We start from the raw sequence: 24,794 nt of genomic DNA on the forward strand, positions 1-24,794 counted from the left end.
GTGCACTGGTCATTGTTGATATAGGTACCGGAGTCCTTTGTTCGGTCTGCATGGTGCAGTGTCCAGTTTGCTGAGCCATTGCCTTATTTCATCCATTTGCAAGAAAAACACTTGGCAAAAGAGGACTGTTTGGAGTACTTCATGGCCTCACCTGCACCCTGGCATGCCATTCTTGGTTTGCGTTTTCTACATTCTCTTTCCAGTCAGCATGGTGATCCACAGAGACGCTGGTGCTGGTGAGCTCTTTTGTGATGCTACCAAAGTCACTAAAGTTGCGGAAAATTTGTTCAAAACATCACCTGATGTTAAGCAGTTCCTCACAGCTGTATGAATGTAAATGGATAATAAAGACAAGTAAAGAGTACAAATAGTATTGGTATGGAGAGCACAGAGCCGCTGCTTCTGCATTGCGCTGTGTGGACATTTGACATCGGACAGTTTCCCAAACCTTGGACAATATCGAATAGGCTTCACTCAAAAGCATTTGACATTGAAGAGAGACGCAGTTCCAACTTTATTGGCATCACAACCAGAACCTGTGAGCCATGCTGTGTGATATTATCCAATTTTTGATGGTTCAAGCCAAATCAAAGAATAACCTGTGTTATCATGTAAATCTACAATATAAGATACATCTTTGTCAGGCCCTGTGTCAAGCAAATCTCTAACTGATCAATTGATTCAACAATACATAACTCAGAAGCTAACGAATAGAACATTTTAAGCTAAACATCTATCGCTACGTTCACACTGCAAGGCTTAATGCTCAATTCCGATTTTTTTGTGAAATCCGATTTTTTTGTGAGGTCGTTCACATTAACAAATATATGCAACTTGTATGTGATCCTCAGTATGAACGAAAAGCGACCTAAAAGTGTTCCACATGCACATTGCAGGATACGACGACGTCACGCAGTGAGCATGGCCAGTGTTTACGGAAGTAAAACCGCCCGGTTGCGGTATGACCCATCTAATCTAGCTTGAATAGCTGTATCCCCCCAAATGGAAATCAGCTCCCTAACCTCTGCGTCCTTCCATTGAGAAGATTCAGAACCTTCACAGCCCGAAGCATCCCTTGCATTGATGTCATGCGCAGGGGCGCAGATACGTTTTTTGAACTGGGGGGGGGACAAAGCTGCCAGCAAACCAACCCCAACCCCGATATGCCTGTCAAACTTGTTGTGGGTTACCATAGCAACCAAGCTCGAGCTCGCAACCTGTGCAGTCTGCGCAGCTCAACCAACCGAATATCAGTCTTTGTTTTATGTGAGTTGTTGCAACTATGAATACACTGCTGTGCACCTCAATAAACTGAATGGTAATTAGTCTTTTGATTTTTCCGTGAGGTTTGCCTTATGCAAAGAAAGACAGCATAGATGTTTTTTCCTCCCTATAAGTGGGGGGGACCGAACGAGGTGAATTTAAATCTGGGTGGGACGAGTCCCACCCTCTATCTGCGCCCGTGATTATGCGCCATGTTGTTGTAACTTTTTTTGAGAGACCCGCCGCCTACTTCAGCGCAGAATAGTGACGTTTGTGGCTTGTTGATGACGTGTAAGTCGGATGAATGCGACCTGGCGGTTCAGACTGAAGTCGCATATGAAAAGAGCGGATAGGAATCGGAATTAGGACCACATATCCAAACGGCCTGGGTCGGATTTGAAAAAATCGGATCTGTGTCGTTCATATTGTCAATAAAAGATCGGATACAGGTCACATATGGGCGAAAAGATCGGATTTGAGTCACTTCAGCCTGCAGTGTGAACGTAGCCTACGTTTTAAACAATGTAGAACTGTGTCAAGGATGGGAAATTGCTTTGAAAAAAATCCTAATTCTTTAGAGCTTTCAGTAATTTTTCCAAATTTGCCTTTTGGAAGTGAATGTATTTATTTATTTATTTATTTACTTACTTACAAATAATGAAATGCAGTTAGGCTTTTTTTTCCTTCGAGGAAAGGTAAATACTTTCACCAAGTGTTTGAGTGAAAACAATTTTTATTTTCTACAATAACTTAGGCCTTTGTCAATCCCATCAATACATCTAGAAATGAAATAAATCTAAAAAGGTATCTCCTGATCATAAAAGGCTAGTTTTTTTTGTTTATTTGTTTGTTTGGTTGTTTTGTTTTTCCCTTCATGCACAATTTGTTATTCATCCTCGGTCCGTGTTTTTTCGTTTTCCGGATTGAATGGAATACTTGAATGATCGGATGATACACGGACCATCCTCTATCCATCTGTAGATGACTAATCTCAATATCAGTATAACAGTCTGGGGATTTTTATTCACAATAAAAGTAACTCTTCATTTCCAACTGTTTTGTCAAATTTTGTCCCTAATTAACTCACAAAGCAGTACAGCAAGCAACAGTCTTCTCAGTCTGTTCACAATATTGAACACTATGTACTTTTTTTTTTTTTTTGGTACACTCTAACTCATTATCCATCAAATCAAATGTCATTAAGTGTATGAAGCCCCCAATTAATGTGAGGTGACACACTTTTCCTTTGGCAAGAAGTGCCACCACAGTGCCATGGATCATTCAAGCAGAACGGCTACAAAGCATGATCAGATGACAGTGAAGCGTACAAAGTGGGAGGTCGAGCAGTCACTGAAGGGCTCCTCTGTCTAACAGAGTGTGACAGGTGAAAACCAAAGGGACAGGATTGCTCTCACTCCCTTCTTCCCACTACAGATCAGCCTGAGACTGAGACTTCAGCTTAATCACGGCTGCACCGAGGAAGCCTCAAGGACCACAGAGGACTGATAGATGTTGGAAGTGGATTTTAAGCATTTTTAAGCTTGCATGGCTATTGGCCTGCTGTATTTAGTAGAAAGGAATTCATCTTGTTGGTCATAGGACAAAACATATGCGTAATATATCACTAAAATAGAAGTAAAACAATTATTAACTAACTAAATGAGCTATTCTGAAGTGAGCACCAACTCCATTATAGAAAGTATATAAGTCGAAGTCCCTCCCGTGCGAGGATCTGGTCTTCACAGGCAATTTTCTGTCCTAGTACTAACCAGGCCTAAAGGCACATTGGGTAGCACTGATCTCTGTTTCTCTAGTTTTCAGGCTCTCACCTATTGCATAGCTAGAGTTACAGTCCTCTGGTAACTGCAAGAGTTTGACTCACTACTCGCATCTGTATTGTGGCATGCTTCACCAGATGCCAGTAGGTACCTTTTTTTTTTATGGTGTTTGGTATAACTTGAATGCAAGTAGAACCCATAATCTTCTGGTTGAGAAGTGGACACCCTAGCCACTAGGCCAGCTCACAGTATAAAGTAGACAAACAAAGATGACTAACTTATTTAAATGATGGTAAATATTTAGTTGCTTGCTAGATATGTTAGCAAGCTAACTAATTAATTAACTAATTGTTAGCTTGGTAATTCATTTATCCATAGTAGTTTGCTACCTAGCAAAGATGTCCCTTACAAATTATCCTATGCAATACCTATAGGCTAAAGCAGAGTGATTTATCGCAAAAGGCGGTAAATTGGGCATTGACATGCAATCTAAAGTTTAATACAGACCTTTCATACTGAGTAACATCAAAAGATCTGGCTAACTCATGTTGCTTGTTCAGCAAGCTAATGGTTCACCTGTACTGTTTCTGCAGGTTGGATGGAACTGTGAAATGCCACTATCTATACTGGCCAGGCAGACTCATCTGTTTCCACTGTCTCAGATATTGCTATAGCTGACAAAGCATTTCCAGAAGCGTAGACTTTCAGAAGGAGCCTGGCGTGTTTTTTTTTTTTATTTAAATGGGGACATAATGTCTTTTACAATCCCAATTCCAAAAAAGGTGGGATGCTGTGTAAACTGTAAATAAAAACAGAATGTGATAATTTGCAAATCAGGGAAAACCTATATTTCATTGAAAATAGTACAAAGACAACATATCAAATGTTGAAACTGAGAATTATTTATTTATTTTTAAAAATATATGCTCATTTTGAATTTGATGTCAGCAACACGTTTCAAAAAAGTAACCTCTATTTTTAACAACACACTGTAAACTTTTGGGAACTGAGGAGACCAATTGCTGTAGTTTTGAAAGAGAAATGTTATCCCATTCTTGCCTGATATACAATTTCAGTTGCTCAACAGTTTGGGGTCTCCTTTGTCATATTTTGTGCTTCATAGTGCACCAACTGTTTTACATGGGAGATAGATCTAGACTGCAGGCAGGCCAGTTTAGTGCCCAGACTCTTTTATGACAAAGCCATGCAGTTATAGAACCCCAATTCCAAAAAAGTTGGGACAAAGTACAAATTGTAAATAAAAACGGAATGCAATAATTTACAAATCTCAAAAACTGATATTGTATTCATAATAGAACATAGACAACATCTCAAATGTAGAAAGTGAGACATTTTGAAATTTCATGCCAAATATTGGCTCATTTGAAATTTCATGACAGCAACACATCTCAAAAAAGTTGGGACAGGGGCAATAAGAGGCTGGAAAAGTTAAAGGTATAAAAAAGGAACAGCTGGAGGACCAAATTGTAACTCATTAGGTCAATTGGCAATAGGTCATTAACATGACTGGGTATAAAAAGAGCATCTTGAAGTGGCAGCGGCTCTCAGAAGTAAAGATGGGAAGAGGATCACCAATCCCCCTAATTCTGCGCTGACAAATAGTGGAGCAATATCAGAAAGGAGTTTGACAGTGTAAAATTGCAAAGAGTTTGAACATATTATCATCTACAGTGCATAATATCATCAAAACATTCACAGAATCTGGAAGAATCTCTGTGCGTAAAGGTCAAGGCCAGAAAACCATACTGGGTGCCCGTGATCTTCGGGCACTTAGATGGCACTGCATCACATACAGGCATGCTTCTGTACTGGAAATCACAAAATGGGCTCAGGAATATTTCCAGAGAACATTATCTGTGAACACAATTCACCGTGCCACCAGCCGTTGCCAGCTAAAACTCTATAGTTCAAAGAAGAAGCCGTATCTAAACATGATCCAAATGCGCAGATGTCTTCTCTTGGCCAAGGCTCATTTAAAATGGACTGTGGCAAAGTGGAAAACTGTTCTGTGGTCAGACGAATCAAAATTTGAAGTTCTTTATGGAAATCAGGGACGATGTGTCATTCGGACTAAAGAGGAGAAGGACGACCCAAGTTGTTATCAGCGCTCAGTTCAGAAGCCTGCATCTCTGATGGTATGGGGTTGCATTAGTGCATGTGGCATGGGCAGCTTACACATCTGGAAAGACACCATCAATGCTGAAAGGTATATCCAGGTTCTAGAGCAGGGGTGTCAAACCTGATCCATAAAGGGCCGTGTGGCTGCAGGTTTTCATTCCAGCCATGCAGCAGCACCCTGATTTGGCTTATTCAATCAACTGACACACCCACCCTTTAATCAAGGGTGGGTGTGGCTGCAAGTATTTGACTGTGTGAAGACAGTTCAGTTGATTGAATGAGCTAAGTCAGGTGTGCTGCTGCATGGCTGGAATGAAAACCTGCAGCCACAAGGCCCTTTATGGATCAGGTTTGACACCCCTGTTCTAGAGCAACATATGCTCCCATCCAGACGATGTCTCTTTCAGGGAAGACCTTGCATTTTCCAACATGACAATGCCAAACCACATACTGCATCAATTACAGCATCATGGCTGCGTAGAAGAAGGGTCTGGGTACTGAACTGGCCAGCCTGCAGTCCAGATCTTTCACCCATAGAAAACATTTGGTGCATCATAAAACGGAAGATATGACAAAAAAGACCTAAGACAGTTGAGCAACTAGAATCCTACATTAGACAAGAATGGGTTAACATTCCTATCCCTAAACTTGAGCAACTTGTCTCCTCAGTCCCCAGACATTTACAGACTGTTGTAAAGAGAAAAGGGGATGTCTCACAGTGGTAAACATGGCCTTGTCCCAACTTTTTTGAGATGTGTTGTCATGATATTTAAAATCACCTAATTTTTCTCTTTAAATGATACATTTTCTCAGTTTAAACATTTGATATGTCATCTATGTTCTATTCTGAATAAAATATGGAATTTTGAGACTTCCACATCATTGCATTCCGTTTTTATTTACAATTTGTACTTTGTCCCAACTTTTTTGGAATTGGGGTTGTAATATATAAGAAAGTGGTTTAGCATTGTCTTGCTGAAAGAAGGAAGGCTTTCTCTGAAAAAAGATTTTGTCTGGATGGCAGCATATTGCTATGAAATGTGTTTATATCATTCAGCATTAATGATCCCTTCCCAGATGTACAAGCAACCCATGTCATGTGCACTAATGCACCTTCATACCATCACAGATGCTGGCTTTTGAATTGTGCACTGATGACAAGCCGGATGGTCCCTCTACTCTTTAGCCTGGAGGACGTGGTGTCCATGATTTCTCAAAATAATTTCTACTTTTGATTCATAAGACCTTGAGACAATTTTCCACTTTTCCTCAGTCTATTGGAAAAGAGCTTGAGCCCAGAGAAGGTGGCAGTGTTGCTGGCTATTGTTTATATATGGTTTTAACTTGCATTTGTGGATGCAGTAATGAACTTTTTTCACAGACTATGGTTTAATGAAGTGTTCCTGAGCCCATACAGTGATTTCCACTACAGACACGTGTCTGCTTTTAAAGCAGTGTCTCCTGAGGGCCTGAAGATCACAGGCATTTAATGTCAGTTTCCAGCCCTGTCTCTTGCATACAGAGATTTCTCCAGATTCTCTGAATCTTTTAATGATATTATGTACTACAACTGAGGTGATCCCTAATTTCTTTGCAATTTTATATTCAGGAACATTATTATTAAATTGTTGCACTGTTTGTCCATGCAGTCTTTCACAGAGTGGTGAACCCCTCCCCGTCTTTACTTCTGAGAGACTCCGCCTCTCTGGGATGCTCTGTTTATACCCAATCTTGTTATTGACCTGTTGACAATTAACTATATTTGGGTTTTTTTAAGCATTTCACAACTTTTTCAGTCTTTTGTTGGCCCTTTCCAACTTTTCTGAAACATGTAGAACATATTAATATTAAATAATAATAATAATCATGGGGCAGCACGGTGGTGTAGTAGTTAGCGCTGTCGCCTCACAGCAAGAAGGTCCTGGGTTCGAGCCCCGGGGCTGGCGAGGGCCCTTCTGTGTGGAGTTTGCATGTTCTCCCTGTGTCCACGTGGGTTTCCTCCTGGTGCTCCGGTTTCCCCCACAGTCCAAAGACATGCAGGTTAGGTTAACTGGTGACTCTAAATTGACAGTAGGTGTGAGTGTGAATGGTTGTCTGTGTCTATGTGTCAGCCCTGTGATGACCTGGCGACTTGTCCAGGGTGTACCCCGCCTTTCGCCCGTAGTCAGCTGGGATAGGCTCCAGCTTGCCTGCGACCCTGTAGAAGGATAAAGCGGCTAGAGATAATGAGATGAGAATAATAATTATTATTAATTTTTAGAATTGGGGATGCAATTGGATTACAGTTCCTCAGGTTGAAATGCCTTAAGATTTTTTTTTTTTTTTTTTACAGTGTAACAGTATGTCCTGAAGTTGATTATTCCATCCATCCATCCATCCATTATCTGCAGCCGCTTATCCTGTTCTACAGGGCTACAAGCAAGCTGGAGTGTATCCCAGCTGACTATGGGCGAGAGGCAGAGTACACCATGGACAAGTCACCAGATTATCACACTGATTATTTAATTTTAAAAAATAAGAAGAAAAATCACGATGATTAAATTATTCTCAACAAATTGCTAATACGTGGTGTAGTGGTTAGCATTGTCGTCTCACAGCAAGAAGGTCCTGGGTTCGAGCCCAGTGGCCGACGAGGGCCTTTTTGTGGGGAGTTTGCATGTTCTCCCTGTGTCTGAGTGGGTTTCCACTGGGTGCTCCGGTTTCCCCCACAGTCCAAAGACATGCAGGTTAGGTTAATTGGTGGCTCTAAATTGACCGTAGGTGTGAATGTGAGTGTGAATGGTTGTCTGTGTCTATGTGTCAGCCCTGTGATGACCTGTCGACTTGTCCAGGGTGTACCCCGCCTTTCACCCATAGTCAGCTGGGATAGGCTCCAGCTTGCCTGCAACCCTGTTGAACAGGATCAAGCAGCTAGAGATAATGAGATGAGATGAGATAAGAAGAAAAATCACGATGATTAAATTATTCTCAACAAATTGCTAATGCACGGCACGGTGGTGTAGTGGTTAGCACTGTCGCCTCACAGCAAGAAGGTCCGGGTTCGAGCCCAGTGGCTGATGAGGGCCTTTCTGTGTGGAGTTTGCATGTTCTCCCTGTGTCTGCGTGGGTTTCCACCAGGTGCTCCAGTTTCCCCCACAGTCCAAGGACATGCAGGTTAGGTTAATTGGTGGCTCTAAATTGACCATAGATGTGAATATGAGTGTGAATGGTTGGCTCTATCTATGTGTCAGCCCTGCAATGACCTGGTGACTTGTCCAAGGTGTACCCCACCTCTCACCCATAGTCAGCTGGGATAGGCTCCAGCTTGCCTGCGACCCTGTCGGACAGGATAAGTGGTTACAGATAATGGATGGATGGAAATTGTGAATACAGTTTAGCTTTATTCAAAGGCTGATTTCAAGCTAGTTATTAGGACTCAAGATTTGTGCCCCAGAGATGGCACGGTGGTGTAGTGGTTAGCACTGTTGCCTCACAGCAAGAAGGTTTTGGGTTTGAGCGCGGTGGCCAAAGGGGGCCTTTCTGTGCTGAGTTTGCATGTTCTCCCCATATCTGTGTGGATTTCCTCTGGGTGCTCTGGTTTCCTTGACAGTCATGCAAGTTAGGCTAATTGGTGCATGCAGTCAGCCCTGCGATGATCTGGTGACTTGTTCAGGGTGTACCCCAACTCTTGCCCATAGCCAGCTGGGATAGGCTCTCGCTTGCCCGCGACCCTGCACGGGATAAGCAGTTACAGATAATGGATGGATTTGTGACCCATTCTCAGGCTGTATTCTGTCTCAAAATCTTTGCATCTTACCTCCTGTACAAAACTGTCATAATGACTTAAACATGCAATTTAAGCAATGTGCAAGAGGTAAGACACATACTCCACTCCTGTCCCTCAGACACATGCATTTCATGGAGGAATGCACAGTGCAAGCAGAAAATCAGTGAAAAAAGGGTGGACAAATAGGAAGTCCAGTTTATTACATATTCTGTTTTATGTACTAAATCGGCGGCACGGTGGTGTAGTGGTTAGCGCTGTCGCCTCACAGCAAGAAGGTCCAGGTTCGAGCCCCGTGGCCGGCAAGGGCCTTTCTGTGCGGAGTTTACATGTTCTCCCCATGTCCACGTGGGTTTCCTCCGGGTGCTCTGGTTTCCCCCCACAGTCCAAAGACATGCAGATTAGGTCAATTGGTGACTCTAAATTGACCGTGAGTGTGAATGGTTGTCTGTGTCTATGTGTCAGCCCTGTGATGACCTGGCGACTTGTCCAGGGTGTACCCCGCCTTTCGTCCGTAGTCAGCTGGGATAGGCTCCAGCTTGCCTGCAACCCTGTAGAACAGGATAAAGCAGCTAGAGATAATAAGATGAGATGAGATGTACTAAATCTTGTACAATTACAGATACACAGTCTTGAGCATTCACCCCCCCCCATCCCAAAGCCAGGTGTAAATTGGAACAGAATAGGAAATGTTTTCTCTGGGATTTTTTTTGGGGGAAAAAAACCCAGGTGGTGTTAAGCGTTTCTTTTTTTTAATTCTCAATGAACTACATATGTCATACAGATTGCATACATCATAGCACATACATTATACACTGCTTTGCCAAAATACATCACTGTTGGGATTTAAATAAGCAAATACTTAAAAGCCTTTGATTTGAAAATTAATGCATTGATGAATGTTTCTTCTGGGAACAATTCTTTTAATCTTAACTGATGCAGTGAGTAGCTTCCCATGTCTTTGACAACTATGCTGGAAGACATATCCCATAGTCATGGAAAAGCTATTAGTGTTTTTCAGAAGGTTCAAATTATTGGCCCGCATCAAGCAAAGAAAACCACGATTGAGACTGCTGACATTGTGGTCTGATGAGTCCAGATTTACTATATTCCAGAGCAATGTGTGTGTCAGGGTAAGAAGGTGCATGAAGTGATACACCCATCATGCATAATGGTACAAACCTCTAGAGACAGTACTATGATCTGGGGTTGCTTCAAATGGTCAGGTTGAGGCTCAACGACATTATGTGGCATTAAAATGAAGTCAACTGACTACCTGAATGTACTGAATGACAAGGTTATCACATCAATGGATTTTTTTTCTTCCCTGATGTCATGGACATAAAATTAGGGCTTGAATTATGAAAGAGTGGTTCAGGAAGCATGAGCAATCATTTTCACATATGAATTTGCCACCACAGAGTCCTGACCTTAACCCTATTGCTGGGTTGCATCCAACAACAAATCCGCCTCATTAGATATGCAAGACATGAAGTGGTGGTCAGCTAAGCTCATTGTTCACAAAGCATTAGTATTGCTGGCATGTCTTGCTAGTCATTAAAATGCCCTGTGCTTGTGTTGTTTTGGGCTGTTTGAATCGAACAAACCATGAAACTGATAAACATTTCTTCTGGGTTACCCGTGAAGTGATAAAAAAGGGTGAAATAGCAAAGGATTTTATCAAAAGATGATGAGAAAGTTGGCTTTTGAACCTTTCTCTATGATTGAAGGGAGCCAAGTCAAAGAATGCTCAACTTTGCAGTGATCACTTTGTGAAAGGTTTGTGAATTCCTCTGATTTATTTCATTTGGATTCGCAAATGACTTTTCTCGACATTTTCTGTTATTCGGTGATGTTTTGAAGTTCATGAGATGCTACAGTCCTCAGATGTGTTTTTGTTTACTATTTGATCATGGTCACCACATTGTAAACTAATGCCTGTATAATATGGGTAATACCCAGGTCTTTAAAAGTGTTTCTCTCAACCTTAGTGAATGATTTACCTCGAAGAGAAGAGCAGGAAGGCTTGACAATCGAGTGGCTGTGGTTTGTTTACATTTGATACTAAAACTTGCAGCATCCTAGCAACCATTACAAAATGCATACAAGAAGGCTAAAAATACATTGTGGTCAGAAGTTTACATACAGTGGCATGAATTTCATCTTGTATATGAATGTCATGGCAATATTTGGGCTTTCACTAATTCCTTTGAACTGTTCTTTTTCTGTGGTAGAATGTACAGCATACACAGCAAATTCCTCAGTGTTGAATTAACACTTTCAGAGTTAATTTGTGTCCAATTGGACCTATATAAACACAGTAGGGTGTTAAATCAACACTCTGGGTGTTAATTCAACACTGGGGATTTTGCTGTGTACATCTTTAATTTAAAAAAAAAACACGAGTTTGGTGCATAAGTTTTAATTTTCTTTGGGTTTTCTGAAATCAACACAGGGTCAAAATTATACATACGCGGTCAAAAATTTACATACACCCACTTAGATTATTAATTCAGAGGTGCTGAAACTTCCAAAATGTCTCTTATCTTGTCAAGGCTGAGGTCTCTTAACTTCCTGTTAATGATCATGACTGGCTACAGCTGGTAGCTTCTCTGTGCCTTCATAAAAAAGAGTTTGTTTACAGCACTCATTGGATTGACCAACACACAGTAAAATGGGAAAGTCCAAGGAGCTCAGTGCAGATCTGAGAAAGAGGATCGCAGATGTACACAACTCCAGAATGTCTCTTGGAGCCATTTCTAAACAACTGCAAATTCCAAGATCAGTTCAAACAATTGTATCTGAGTTATTGTGAGGTGCAGCAGTCACTTTGCCAAGCCACTTTGCTTCAAGAAAACCCAAACTGTCATCCTCAGCTGAAAGGAAATTGGTTTGGATGGTCAGGAACAACCTGGGAACCACCATGGCACAGTCCTGCCATGAACTGGAAGCTGATGGATCACTGTCTACAGTTCAGATCACCATGGACTAAGAGGCTGCTATCCAAGAAATAACCCCCTGCTCCAAAATTGACATGTTCAAGCTTAACTAATGTTTGAAGCTGACCACACAGACAAAGAAAAAGCCTTCTGGAGGATAGCTGTATGGTCAGATGAGACAAAGATTGAGTTGTTTGGTCACAATGACCACCATGTACAGAGGGACACTGTACCAGCTGGTGGTGGGATCATCATGTTCTGGGGCTGTTTTGCTGCCAGTGGAACTGGTTCATTGCACAAAGTGGATGGAATAATGAAGAAGGAGGACTACCTCAGAATTCTTCAGCATAAACTATCAGAAACTTGAACATGACTTGGGACTTGGGAGTTATAACAGGACAATGAACCTAAACATGCATCAGAGCTGGTTATGGAGGATAAAGCAGGCTAACATTAAGCTTAAAACAAGTCCTGACATCAACCCTATTGAAAATATATGGACTGTGCTTATAAGTCGAGTCCATGCCAAGAAAAAAATTATAATAATAATAAAAATAAATAAATAATTGAATTCTACCAATTCTACCATGAAGAGTCATGAAATATCCAACCAGAATTCTGCCAGAAGCTTGTTCATCGTAAACAAAAATGTTTGATCAAGGTGAATCTTGTGAAGAGACATTTTACCTAAATATTAGGTGTGCTGTATGTATATTTTTAACCCTGTATGTATAAATTTGACCCTGTGTTGATTTCAGAAAACCCAAAGAAAATTAAAACTTGTGCACCAAATTCTAGTGTTTTTTCTTTTTCTTTTCTTTCTTTTTTTTGCTAATTAAATATGTTATGCTGTACATTATGCCACAGAAAAATAACAATTCAAATAAATTACTGAAAGCCCAATATTGTCATGACATTCATATCACTGTATTTAAACTTCTGACCACCCCTGAACCTACTTGCCTAGGCATAAATGATACAAGATTTATTGTGTAGTGTCCTGATCCCCAAATATTTAACCCAGTCACATGTAAAAAGTTGTATGCCTCCATGCTCTTCCAGGCTTTCATCTGTTTGTCCATGTAGAACAATGTCTGCAACACTAGGCAGTTTGAGAGGTCAGGATTTCAATGGATGGATAATTTGCCAACTCATAGGAAAAATCCTTCTTCAGTAACATGTGAGGATCTATCCCACTGCAAAGAGCAACTTTCTGAAGGTATCTTGACTGTGCATCAGACTCTAAACTGCAAAAATAGTCAGAGATGGTTTCAATAGCTTTTTGCAACTGTGGCCAAATTGGTTTGCCTGACCACCACTTCATTCATTGGAAGTCAACTCACAAGCAAAAGTCACGTGACTGAATTCAACCTATTGAATGTCTCTGGGATGTGCTGGAGAAGACTTTACAGAGTTGGTTGACTTTCCCATCATCAAGACAAGATCTCGGCAAAAAAAAAAATAATGCAACTCTGGAGGGAAGTGTTCTGACATTGCATAAGGTTGTTGAAACAATCAGAGCTAAAGGCAGTCCTACTAAATATTTGTGTGTGCAACATTTTTTTTTTTTTGGCCAGGCAGTGTATATTTATATGACAAAAAAAAATGTACATGTTTAACTAACAGATTCACTTCTCCAATCTGCAAATTCTACACTGGTGTCTCACAAGGCTAAGTGCTGAGTCTGGTTTTGTTCTCTCTTTATACTCTAACTGCTCTCTCCGTAAGCTTCTATCCTCACATCAGTTTTCTACCACTGCTATGCTGATGACACTCAACTCAACATCTCCTTTCTTTCCTCAGACACTACAGTGTCTGCATGCATCTCTGCAGGTCTGGCAGACAGCTTGTCATGAAAGGCAGCTCATCAGCTAAAAATACATTCAAGCTAGACTGAGATGCTGTATGTCTATGAAGTTACATCCCCATGTAAAAATCTTGTAATATTTCTGGACAACTCTCAGATCACATCAACTGACAGTGACATAGCCTTAGGGTGGATCTAGACAATCAGCTATTTATTTATTTATATTTATTTATTTTTAACCTCATGTTGCTAAACTGTCTGTTATGTAGGTTTCTCCTTTATGATATCAGAAAGGTCTGGCCATTTCCATCCATGGAGGCCAGTCAGGTGCTTGACCAGTCCCTAGTCATATTGAGACTGGATGACTGCAAGTTGCAGGCCTCCCAGTGCCTGCTATCCCACCTTTGCAACTGATTCAGAAAGCAGGTGTAAGACTTGTTTTCAACATCCCCAAGTTCTCCAACATTACAACATTGCTACACTTACTCATGCCCGAAATGGGCCATTGCTAACTTAAGGCACTTATGACACCTTGCACCTGCACCACAGTCCCAGGTTTTTGGCTTGATGTTATACTTAGTCCCAGACCTAGTGAGCTAGCAGAAACATGTTTATTATTGATGAAGACAATAAAGCTATTCCTGTGAGTCATTATGGATAATGGTGTCCGCTAAATGTTGTAAATATAAATGCATTGACAATAACTAGTTATGTTTTGTGCTGCACCTCCTGAAGTTTACCTTCTAAATAATCAGCTCCATTTATTCTCCAGGAAGTCCAATTCCCAGAATCATATGGTACACTCCTTGTGTTCACTTCCTTTTCTGATTAAGCCTTTTGGTTTCCCATCCAGGTTGTATTCCCACCTCACACCCAGTTAACCACAGTTAGGCACTAGGTCCACCATAACTCAAGATGAATTAAGAATGAATGAATGATCAATTAATGTCTCTGTTTAACCCCTTTTTGTTCAAATGCCTTATTGATATTCTACTAATGGTTTGGATCATTTCTCTTGGCATTTTTTGCCCTTTGATATCCAGTGCTTTCACTCTCATTATTTTTAATCTGTGTATGTCTCCGGTATTCTGGTCCAAGCCTGACACAGACATGTCTAATTATTCATATCTTATGCAGTGTGCAGACATAATGTGTTGTATGAGCTAAATGTTCTCATTTATACCACAGTGGTTGAATTTTCAATTAGAAGGCATGGATGAGCTGTAGCAGCACACCTCTAATAGCAGTTCCATCTAGAAAGTAAATGGTAGATTTATAATAATGGGCTCGTTTTAATACATCATTTTTTCTGAAGTAACGGCTCATTCACAGGGACTTGCATATAGGATGCTACACAAAATCTAAGGCTGGTAAACAGATAAAAAAATCATGGTTAGTAAAGAAAATTTCTGTAAGGACATGTTTATTTCATAATATTTATATTAAATGCATAAAGATAAAGAATACAGGAGAGGCTGCTGAGGGAAAAAAAGCACTTGTAGCTGCTATAATATAAGTGATAAGTAACAGTTATTCACTGAAGCTGAATTAAATATCAGAGAATAATAAGCAAGTCGAAGTGATCATTTACTGATATTCACTGAGCCTGAGGCAGATAATTGTTTTAGTATTGTCGTGGAAAAATGACAAATACCAACACCAGTCTCATCCTTTTTGCAAGAGAAAGAAGGTTTATTGCAGAAACGGACAAGTGATGAGGGTTCGACACACCCCTCACACTGCTCCTTTGTTCTCCAATCTATATATACTCTTTACTAGATAAAAAGGAGATATTACATCATTGCAATTGCATGCCCTGATCATGTGCCGGGAGTGTGATCAGCTCCAGAGTTGATTGGATCGTCTCTAATCGCTGTCTTGGATGCACATCTGCTATGTATGTCTTCTACACACATAAGGAACATGATAAGATGAAAAATGTTTCAGTGCAAAATGTTCTGTCCTTTGTCCTTGAAGAGGCAATGCTCAGAGAAAAGGAAAAACTACAGAACAATATGACACTAAAATTTACTCTACAGGTTCTTATGCTGAAATGCAGTGTTTTCCTTTCTCCAAACATCTCATCTCATCTCATTATCTCTAGCCACTTTATCCTGTTCTACAGGGTCGCAGGCAAGCTGGAGCCTATCCCAGCTGACTACAGGCGAAAGGCGGGGTACACCCTGGACAAGCCTCCAGGTCATCACAGGGCTGACACATAGACACAGACAACCATTCACACTCACATTCACACCTATGGTCAATTTAGAGTCACCACTTAACTTAGGCCCTGTCCACACAGCAACGGATTCAGGTGAATCCGATACAATTGTTTATCGTTTAGGCCTGGCGTCCACATGGCACCGGCGTTTTGGGTGCCCCAAAACGCAATCTTTTGAGAACGGGTCCCAGAGTGGAAAGATCTGGTAACGTTGCCGTTGCGAAGTTGTCTGGATGAGTAGAACGGATTTGTTTATGATGACGTCACAACCACATGACTGTGAGTGCTTCACGCCGGGTAGAAGTGTAATGAACTCGATGTGAGTTGTCAACAAATCCTATAACTTGGTTCATGAAACCCGCTTACAAAATATTTTCACTGTGAATATTTATTGTGTAATGGTGCAAAGTGAGAGAGAGAGAGAGAGAGAGAGATTAGCCCTTAGGGCAGAGTCAATCCCGCCAGCAAAAATAGGGAAAAAAAGGAGCGATCTCACCTCTTCAGATGTTGGTTTAAGTCCTACAATACATTCCTCAAAAAGGGCGTAGAAGAACAAATTAATCCATCAACGTGTAGCATTCAATTTATTCCAGACCATTAAAGACACCGCCTTCCGCGTAGAATCATACGTCATCCTCGCTGCCATATTGGATGGGTCAAAGCGGAGAATAAAGATGCCTCATTCATGTGCTGCATTTAACTGTACCAACAGGTTTACCATCCAAACGAGATCACATGGGATTACCTTTCACAGGTGAGACTGGAAAAATACTTTTCATTGTATTTGGTCATTATAACGTAATTTTACGAACAGATTTTTCTGACTTTGTGGCTAATATGAAGTCTCGCACATAATAGTTTATGCGCATGCGTCCTTACTTCTTCTATTGTTCTGGTGTCTCCGAAGGGACCGTCTTACAGCGCCCCTAGAGGTGTGGCATGTGTATTGCATCGTTTTCAGCAAGCGTTGCATTGCCATATGGACCTGATATTTTACTGATCATTGCCCATGTGGACGCGGTATTTTTTTAAATAACATCTTGTTGCCGTTGTCGTGTGGATGTAGCCTTAACCTGCATGTCTTTGGACTGTGGGGGAAACCGGAGCACCCGGAGGAAACCCACGCGGACACCGGGAGAACATGCAAACTCCACACATAAAGGCCCTCATCGGCCATGGGGCTCGAATCCAGACATTCTTGCTGTGAGGTGACAGTGCTAACCACTACACCACCGTGCCGCCCTTCTCCAAATGTAACGCTTCTCATTTAAACTAAAAAGTTTACTCTACAGTATAAATACACAAGTTGGGTGGCATGGTGGTGTAGTAGATAGCCTCACAAGAAGAACTTTCTGGGTTCAAGCCCAGTGGCTGATGGGGGCTTTTCTGTATGGAGTTTGCATGTTCTCCCCATGTCTGTGTGGGTTTCCTCTGGGTGCTCCAGTTTCCCCCACAGTTCAAAGACATGCAGGCTAGGCTAATTAGTGGCTCTAAATCAACCGTAGGTGTGAATGGTTGTTTGTCTCTATGTGTATGACCTGGTGACTTGTCCAGGGTGTACCCCACCTCTCACCCCTAGTCAGCTGGGATGGGCTCCAGCTTGCCTACAACCCTGCACAGGATAAGTGATTACAGATAATGGATGGATGGATACACAAGTGATTATAATAAATAATTTAATAAATAAATAAGGCACAGCACAACAGTGGCGGCTGGTAGTCTTTCAAACAGGGGAGGCTGGTCGGTTACGATATTTCCAGATTTTAAAAGAAAAAAGAAAAAAACACATCAATTTTGCCCATACTCTTGCCTCTGATCTGGCTGATTGTTGGCAGGGTCACAAACTGTGAAATAACAGGTTATTTTGGCCCATTAGCCTACTGTCCAATATACATGATGGTGGTGTTGGGGGAGGTATATTTTAACATTTTATATTTTAAAATTGTGGCATGTGGCATGTTGTTTAAAAATTGATCATTATTGAAAGCAGCTCTTTGTCAGGAACCTCAGTAGTAACAGCAGAGTGTTCTGGAATAGGCACAAGCACTGACCTTGGGGAGCCAAACATATAGCTGGGTGCCACACATTTAATTCAATGACACTTTCCCTATATTTTACTTATTTTGACTGAGAAATGTTTTATTGACAATTTTGATAACCCTTCACTTTTAATCCAGGTCTGTAGTGTGAAATGTTCTCGGCTGTGTTTTTGTTTAAAAATGTTTTCCAAATTGTAGCTGTGTTTAATTCATATCCAGAAAAAAATATATTCTAATATAATATACTCAGCATAAACAAAATAGATTCTATATTTTTGGTCCATCCATGACATATTACTAAAGTAGCCTATTTACTGTTGTTGATGTGGGTCACTTGCTGTTAGCCAATTCACTTTCTCGTACCAGGAGAGCTGAGAGGAACGAGTATTATTCCCTACCTTTTTCACCAAGTCAATTTGAGGCGTTGGTCTACCCTGCTCTTTAATTTTAATTTTTTCCTCGAAAGGAAGACTGGCAAATGGCTTTGCCAAAATTAAATCAGCAATGCTTGGCATCTGTGCGCAGCTTTCTTGCTAGCTGACTAGCCCCCTCAAGTTCAAGTTCAGTCACTCAAATAAACTAAATTTCTGGAACTAAGATAGCAAACTTGACAACACTATATTTACACTTTATTTACAATGAAAATATATACAAACTAAAAAAGCTGGTAGAAACCGTATGTAATGAATGAAATCGAAATGTAAGCTGATACACCACAGCACTTGCGAATCCGCATGGGACTGAACTGAAATTCACCGCTGTCTGTCTATATTTGAAACGAGCTGTCAATCAAGGAAAATATCCGGCCGCTTTCACCAATCACCAGTCTCCTCGCGGAAAACTTTGCCATGTCCCTCCCACTGTGAGGCTGGGAGTCCGGTGGGCGGGCGTTTTCGCAGTATTTGTCCAAGAACCGTCTTGCATTTTGATATTGAAAAGCACATAGCTCCCAAATGCCATTGAAGTCCACTGAGGCTGGGAGTCCGGTGGGCGGGCGTTTTCGCAGTATTTGTCCAATAACCGTCTTGCATTTTGATATTGAAAAGTGCATAGCTCCCAAATGCCATTGAAGTCCACTGAGGCTGGGAGTCCGGTGGGCGGGCGTTTTCACAGTATTTGTCCAATAATCATCTTGCATTTTGAGATTGAAAAGTGCATAGCTCCCAAATGCCATTGAAGTCCACTGAGGCTGGGCTGCATCGCGCTGTCACGAGGCGGAAAAACTCACGCACACATTAGGCGAACTGGGGAAAGTTATAACGGAATGATTTCGCACTGTAGTTGGGTTGAGCACATATATTTCTATGATTCTGGATCTGAAATAGCAATGTTATAAGGTCAGCTATAACATAAGCCTAGCGCAATTCATCCTACACGATGTTCGTCATTTTTAGAGGAGGCTGAGCCTCCCTCCTTGTCTTAGAGCAATCGCCCATGCAGCACAAGCTTGTGTCACTTATCTATGCTGACTCACATAAAATACTTTTTTTTGAAATGGGTAAAATAAATCACAATTCCACCTTACATTTGAATAGTTTTAGACCAAACTTTGTAACATCTTTAGTGCTTCTAGGAACAGCATTTTCTTGCATCATTTGTAATTCTTCTTTACTTATGGTGACAAAGCAATTGGCTGCCATTTTGCTGAGTCGGTTGAGGTGATTATCGAGAAATGGTCCCATTTTCTCAACCAATCCGCATGTGCTATATTTCCTATAATCACCTGCGTATTTATATTAATAGGAATTAACTTGTCTCATATATATTCCACATTAATATATGAACAGTTAAAGAGCACAATGTGCCTTTCATTAATAAATAAAAAATGTTTATATAAATGTTGGCAAATTGCTGCAGCATTAGCAGAATAAATTTGGGTCAAATTTTCACTTTGCTTTGAGCCATATCACACCACACTACATGCCCTATTTAACAGCACAATTCATCTTGTGTTATTCTTTAATTATGACACCACCATGGTTTTATGGTTGCAAATTCTTAAGAATTTGTACAGCACAATTGTAGGGCCATGGGTCAAGGCTTTTCTCACAGTTGAATTTGTATGACAAAATTTAACAAAATGACTCACTCTTGCATTGTCTTTCCTTTAAGTTTTGGATATGATTGGTTTGAATATTAATTGAAAATCATTTGTACCTCCAAATGATTCATCAATACTACTACTACTACTACTACTAAGAAGAAGAAGAAGACCACTGTCTGCTGAATGTGAATATTTAATTTGTGCCAAGTAATATTCAAGCATTTCAGTAGATCCCCCCCAAAAAGTAGTTTCACTCTGGATCATTTGAAGCTCTGAAGTGCATGCCAGGCTTGCCAAGAGGTGCCAGGTCCATTTAAACAAGGTCATTACTCGCAGTTGCATATTAACTTTCTGATTACTTTGAGGTAGCACGCCAGAAGCTAGAGCTGTGGGATGCTCAGCTATTGAACTTATGATTATTTTGGCATCCATTCACAAGGGGGCTAATTGCCTATTTGTGCCATTTGAGTTGTGTGTAACCGTCGTAATGGCAAATGAAGTAATTTAGATAAGGAGCTAACTCGTGTTGCTGTGCTTCACCCCTTGAGGTACAGTGATGAAGTTTTATTTTCTGCATTGCAGTGTTTTTTTTTTTTAATTAGTATAGGTTTATGAAATGCTGTTGATGTAATAACTGCTATAGACAAATGCCTGATGGTCTGGGAAAACCTGTAGGATGTCGCTGTGTCTGAATTCAACCATGTATGACAAAAGATCAATGTACTGTACAGTATCGTGTATTTACCAGAATTGGGTTTTTCTGTCGATAACATGCTTTGACATCTCAACTTTAAAAAGACAAACAGTACCAAAATTTCACCAAAATTGTGCAGGAATGCATTCACATATCCAAATGTCCTTTTCAAATTTCCTGATTAAAGGGATAAAGAACTGAAAGCACTGTGTATCACCATTTGCATGAGATTCATTAGTCCCACCCTTTGTTAGTGACCCAGGTTGTTCAGTTCACATTGAAATTGACCCTTGTCCATCCTATCTCGAGAGGTGGGTCATCAAGCTGAGTTGGACAATGTAGGTTAAACCCTTTCAAACACAAATCAACATTATTATAATCCTGGTTGGCCACTCAGTATGAAAGGGATAAAATTATCCTTCAGTGACACTGTAAAGACAGCAGTGAACAACGATTAAAAAAAAAAAAGTGACCCGGATGTAATAGAAGTCATCCAAATTTGACCAAGTGAAGGATTTTCTCAAACCACCACACAAATGTATCATTGTACAGCACTGTGGCATGTTTTGTCAAAGTTTATAATAAATGTAGGTTTTATATTCTGAACATCCCACATTCTTGAAAAAAATAATAATGGAAACAAAATGTATGATATTTGTCAGATTATGAGTTTGAAATATTAAGACACTACAATCCCAGATGCCAAATTTTCATACTTTCCTTTTCTTGTTACATTACCCTGCTTTCCTAATGGGTCCCACTGAAATATTTCACTATGGCACTTCATTATAAACTTGAACAAAAGCACTCTACGAAGAACTCAGTCTGTGAGTGTAGGGAGGTAAAAACAACAGTACATTTACTTTCTCAAAATTAGGATTTTCATATGTGCTTAAATATATTTCAGATATTGCTTGAATATCCAAACTATTTTCCTGGCTGATAAATATGATTTGTTTTTGAAAAAGGATACTGCTCTGATCACAAATTCAAAAATAGCTAAGGACAAAGAAATACATTGTCTTTTTTTGTGATCTAGCAATATATTTAACATCATCACACATTCCTCATTTAATTAAAGGTAGACTGCCTTTAAGATTTTTCAAGTTTAGGTTGTACAAAGAATTTTCCCTGACACCCAGTTATTTTTGTTTAGTGGACCAAAAGCTATTGAATTTGAATCACAGACTTCAAAGTTCTCTGATATTTTTTCTTGCTTCACCATGATGCTATACAAGATACTATGTCCTGCATCACATGGTGAGTTTTCTCTGTTCGTTCAAGGCATTGTGGGATTTGAAACAGGACAGGACAATGGAGGACGTGAGTGTGAGAACGAAATGTGAAAGATTGACTACAATAATGGAAAGTGAGAAGAAAAGATGTTATGTTGCAAAGGAAAGGAAATGCAGGACCGAGCAAATAAATATCGGTGGTCAGCGAGCACCTCGGTGTGATCAGCTGTTCATTTAGCAACAGAATAATGTAACAGTCAGTGCACGGACAAGGTAAACCTGTAGATGGCAGTTATGCAACACTGTATGCCAGCTGCCATAAAACCCAAAAGATGAAGAAGAAGAAGGTAAGCATGTGCACACACACATGGACTTCCTCTGTCTGCTTGACTGCACGAAGCGAGCAATTTCATGCACATTATTTTCTAGTGAATCTCCTCAAATTAAATGACTTCCCAGCCACAGAATGGCCTGTTTTTTTTTTTTAAGGTATTACAGAAATAGGGCGGCACGGTGGCGTAGTGGTTAGCGCTGTCACCTCACAGCAAGAAGGTCCTGGGTTCGAGCCCCGGGGCCGGCGAGGGCCTTTCTGTGTGGAGTTTGCATGTTCTCCCCGTGCCCGCGTGGGTTTCCTCCGGGTGCTCCGGTTTCCCCCACAGTCCAAAGACATGCAGGTTAGGTTAACTGGTGACTCTAAATTGACCGTAGGTGTGAATGTGAGTGTGAATGGTTGTCTGTGTCTATGTGTCAGCCCTGCGATGACCTGGCGACTTGTCCAGGGTGTACCCCGCCTTTCGCCCGTAGTCAGCTGGGATAGGCTCCAGCTTGCCTGCGACCCTGTAGAAGGATAAAGCGGCTAGAGATAATGAGATGAGATGAGATTACAGAAATAAACATACATCACAATGACCAAATATCAGACGGAACTAAATTTCACTGATTTTATGAAATCGAAAGGCTGTCTACTTTTAAATAACATATACTCGGAATACACTTTGGGAATGTGTGTGTAACAGACTATGGCTCCTGGGAAATGAGGAAATGGGAGACGGGTTTGACAACTCAAGGTGCATTTTATATTTCCTATAATTTCACTCTTCAGTTACTTCACTCTTCTCTGTACATGCACGTACATATGCACACACACACTATTGGAGGGCTCAGCTCATCTCCTTCCCTCTCTCTCTCGGGTTACTGGCTTCTTCAGAAAGAACACACAAGACACACATACAACCCCGATTCCAAAAAAGTTGGGACAAAGTACAAATTGTAAATAAAAATGGAATGCAATAATTTACAAATCTCAAAAACTGATATTGTATTCACAATAGAACATAGACAACATGTCAAATGTCGAAAGTAAGACATTTTGAAATTTCATGCCAAATATTGGCTAATTCGAAATTTCATGATAGCAACACATCTCAAAAAAGTTGGGACGGGGCAATAAGAGGCTGGAAAAGTTAAAGGTACAAAAAAGGAACAGCTGGAGGACCAAATTGCAACTCATTAGGTCAACTGGCAATAGGTCATTAACATGACTGGGTATAAAAAGTATGACTGGCTCTCAGAAGTAAAGATGGGAAAAGGATCACCAATCCCCCTAATTCTGCGCCAACAAATAGTGGAGCAATATCAGAAAGGAGTTCGTCAGTGTAAAATTGCAAAGAGTTTGAACATATCATCATCTACAGTGCATAATATCATCAAAAGATTCAGAGAATCTGGAAGAACCTCTGTGCGTAAGGGTCAAGGCCGGAAAACCATACTGGGTGCCTGTGATCTTCGGGCCCTTAGACAGCATTGCATCACATACAGGTATGCTTCTGTATTGGAAATCACAAAATGGACTCAGGAATATTTCCAGAGAACATTATCTGTGAACACAATTCACCGTGCCATCCGTCGTTGCCAGCTAAAACTCTATAGTTCAAAGAAGAAGCCGTATCTAACCATGATCCAGAAGCGCTCTCTGGGCAAAGACTCATTTAAGATGGACTGTGGCAAAGTGGAAAACTATTCTGTGGTCAGAATAGTTTGTACTTTGTCTCTTGCACTGAGAGCTTGCGGCTGATGTACAGCATGGGGTGCTCCTCCCTTTCCACTATCAGGAACAAAATGGCCCCAGCCCTCTGTCCAACACATTGGTCTGTAAGAAAAAAGGGAGAGAAAAATCAGGAGAATGCAATAATTGGCCCCCACACAAAACTGCTTTGTCCTGGGCAAAAGCCTGTTCACATGGCTCCATCCACTGGACTGGATCTGGTGCACCCTTTTTAGTGGAATCAGTCAGCAGGTGATGACGTCCAAAAAATGACATGCAAACCTTCTGTAATAGCCATACAGCCCCAGAAACTGCCTTACCCCCTTTTTGGTCTTGGGTCTCAGGTAGGCCTCAATTGCTGCAGTCTTGTCAATTTGGGGATGCACCTGCCCATAACCCAAGTGGAAGCCCAGATACCATACTTCCACCTGCTCAATTGCAAATCTCCACCCAATTTCACACACCTCAAGGATCTCAGGACAGCCCTCAGATTTTGTAAATGCTGCTGCCAATCTTTACTATAAATGATGTCATCTAAATAGGCAGTAGCATATGCACTGATTGGATGGGGGATTCTGTTCATGAGTCATTGAAACATTGCTGAGGCTCCAAACAATCCATATGAAAAGGTGACAAATTGGTGTAACCAAAATGAGTGGAAAAGACAATTTTTTTTTCTAGGGATAATGGGCTGAAGGATATCTGCCAATATCCCTTAGTTAAGTCAAGTGTTGAATAAAAGCAAGTCACACATAACCGATCAGGCAGTTCATCAATGCGAGGCATTGGATATGGGTCAAATGTAGATACTATGATGAGTTTTCTAAA

This window comes from Neoarius graeffei, chromosome 8 (assembly GCF_027579695.1).
Source record: "Neoarius graeffei isolate fNeoGra1 chromosome 8, fNeoGra1.pri, whole genome shotgun sequence".
In the NCBI taxonomy this organism is placed as follows: domain Eukaryota; kingdom Metazoa; phylum Chordata; class Actinopteri; order Siluriformes; family Ariidae; genus Neoarius; species Neoarius graeffei.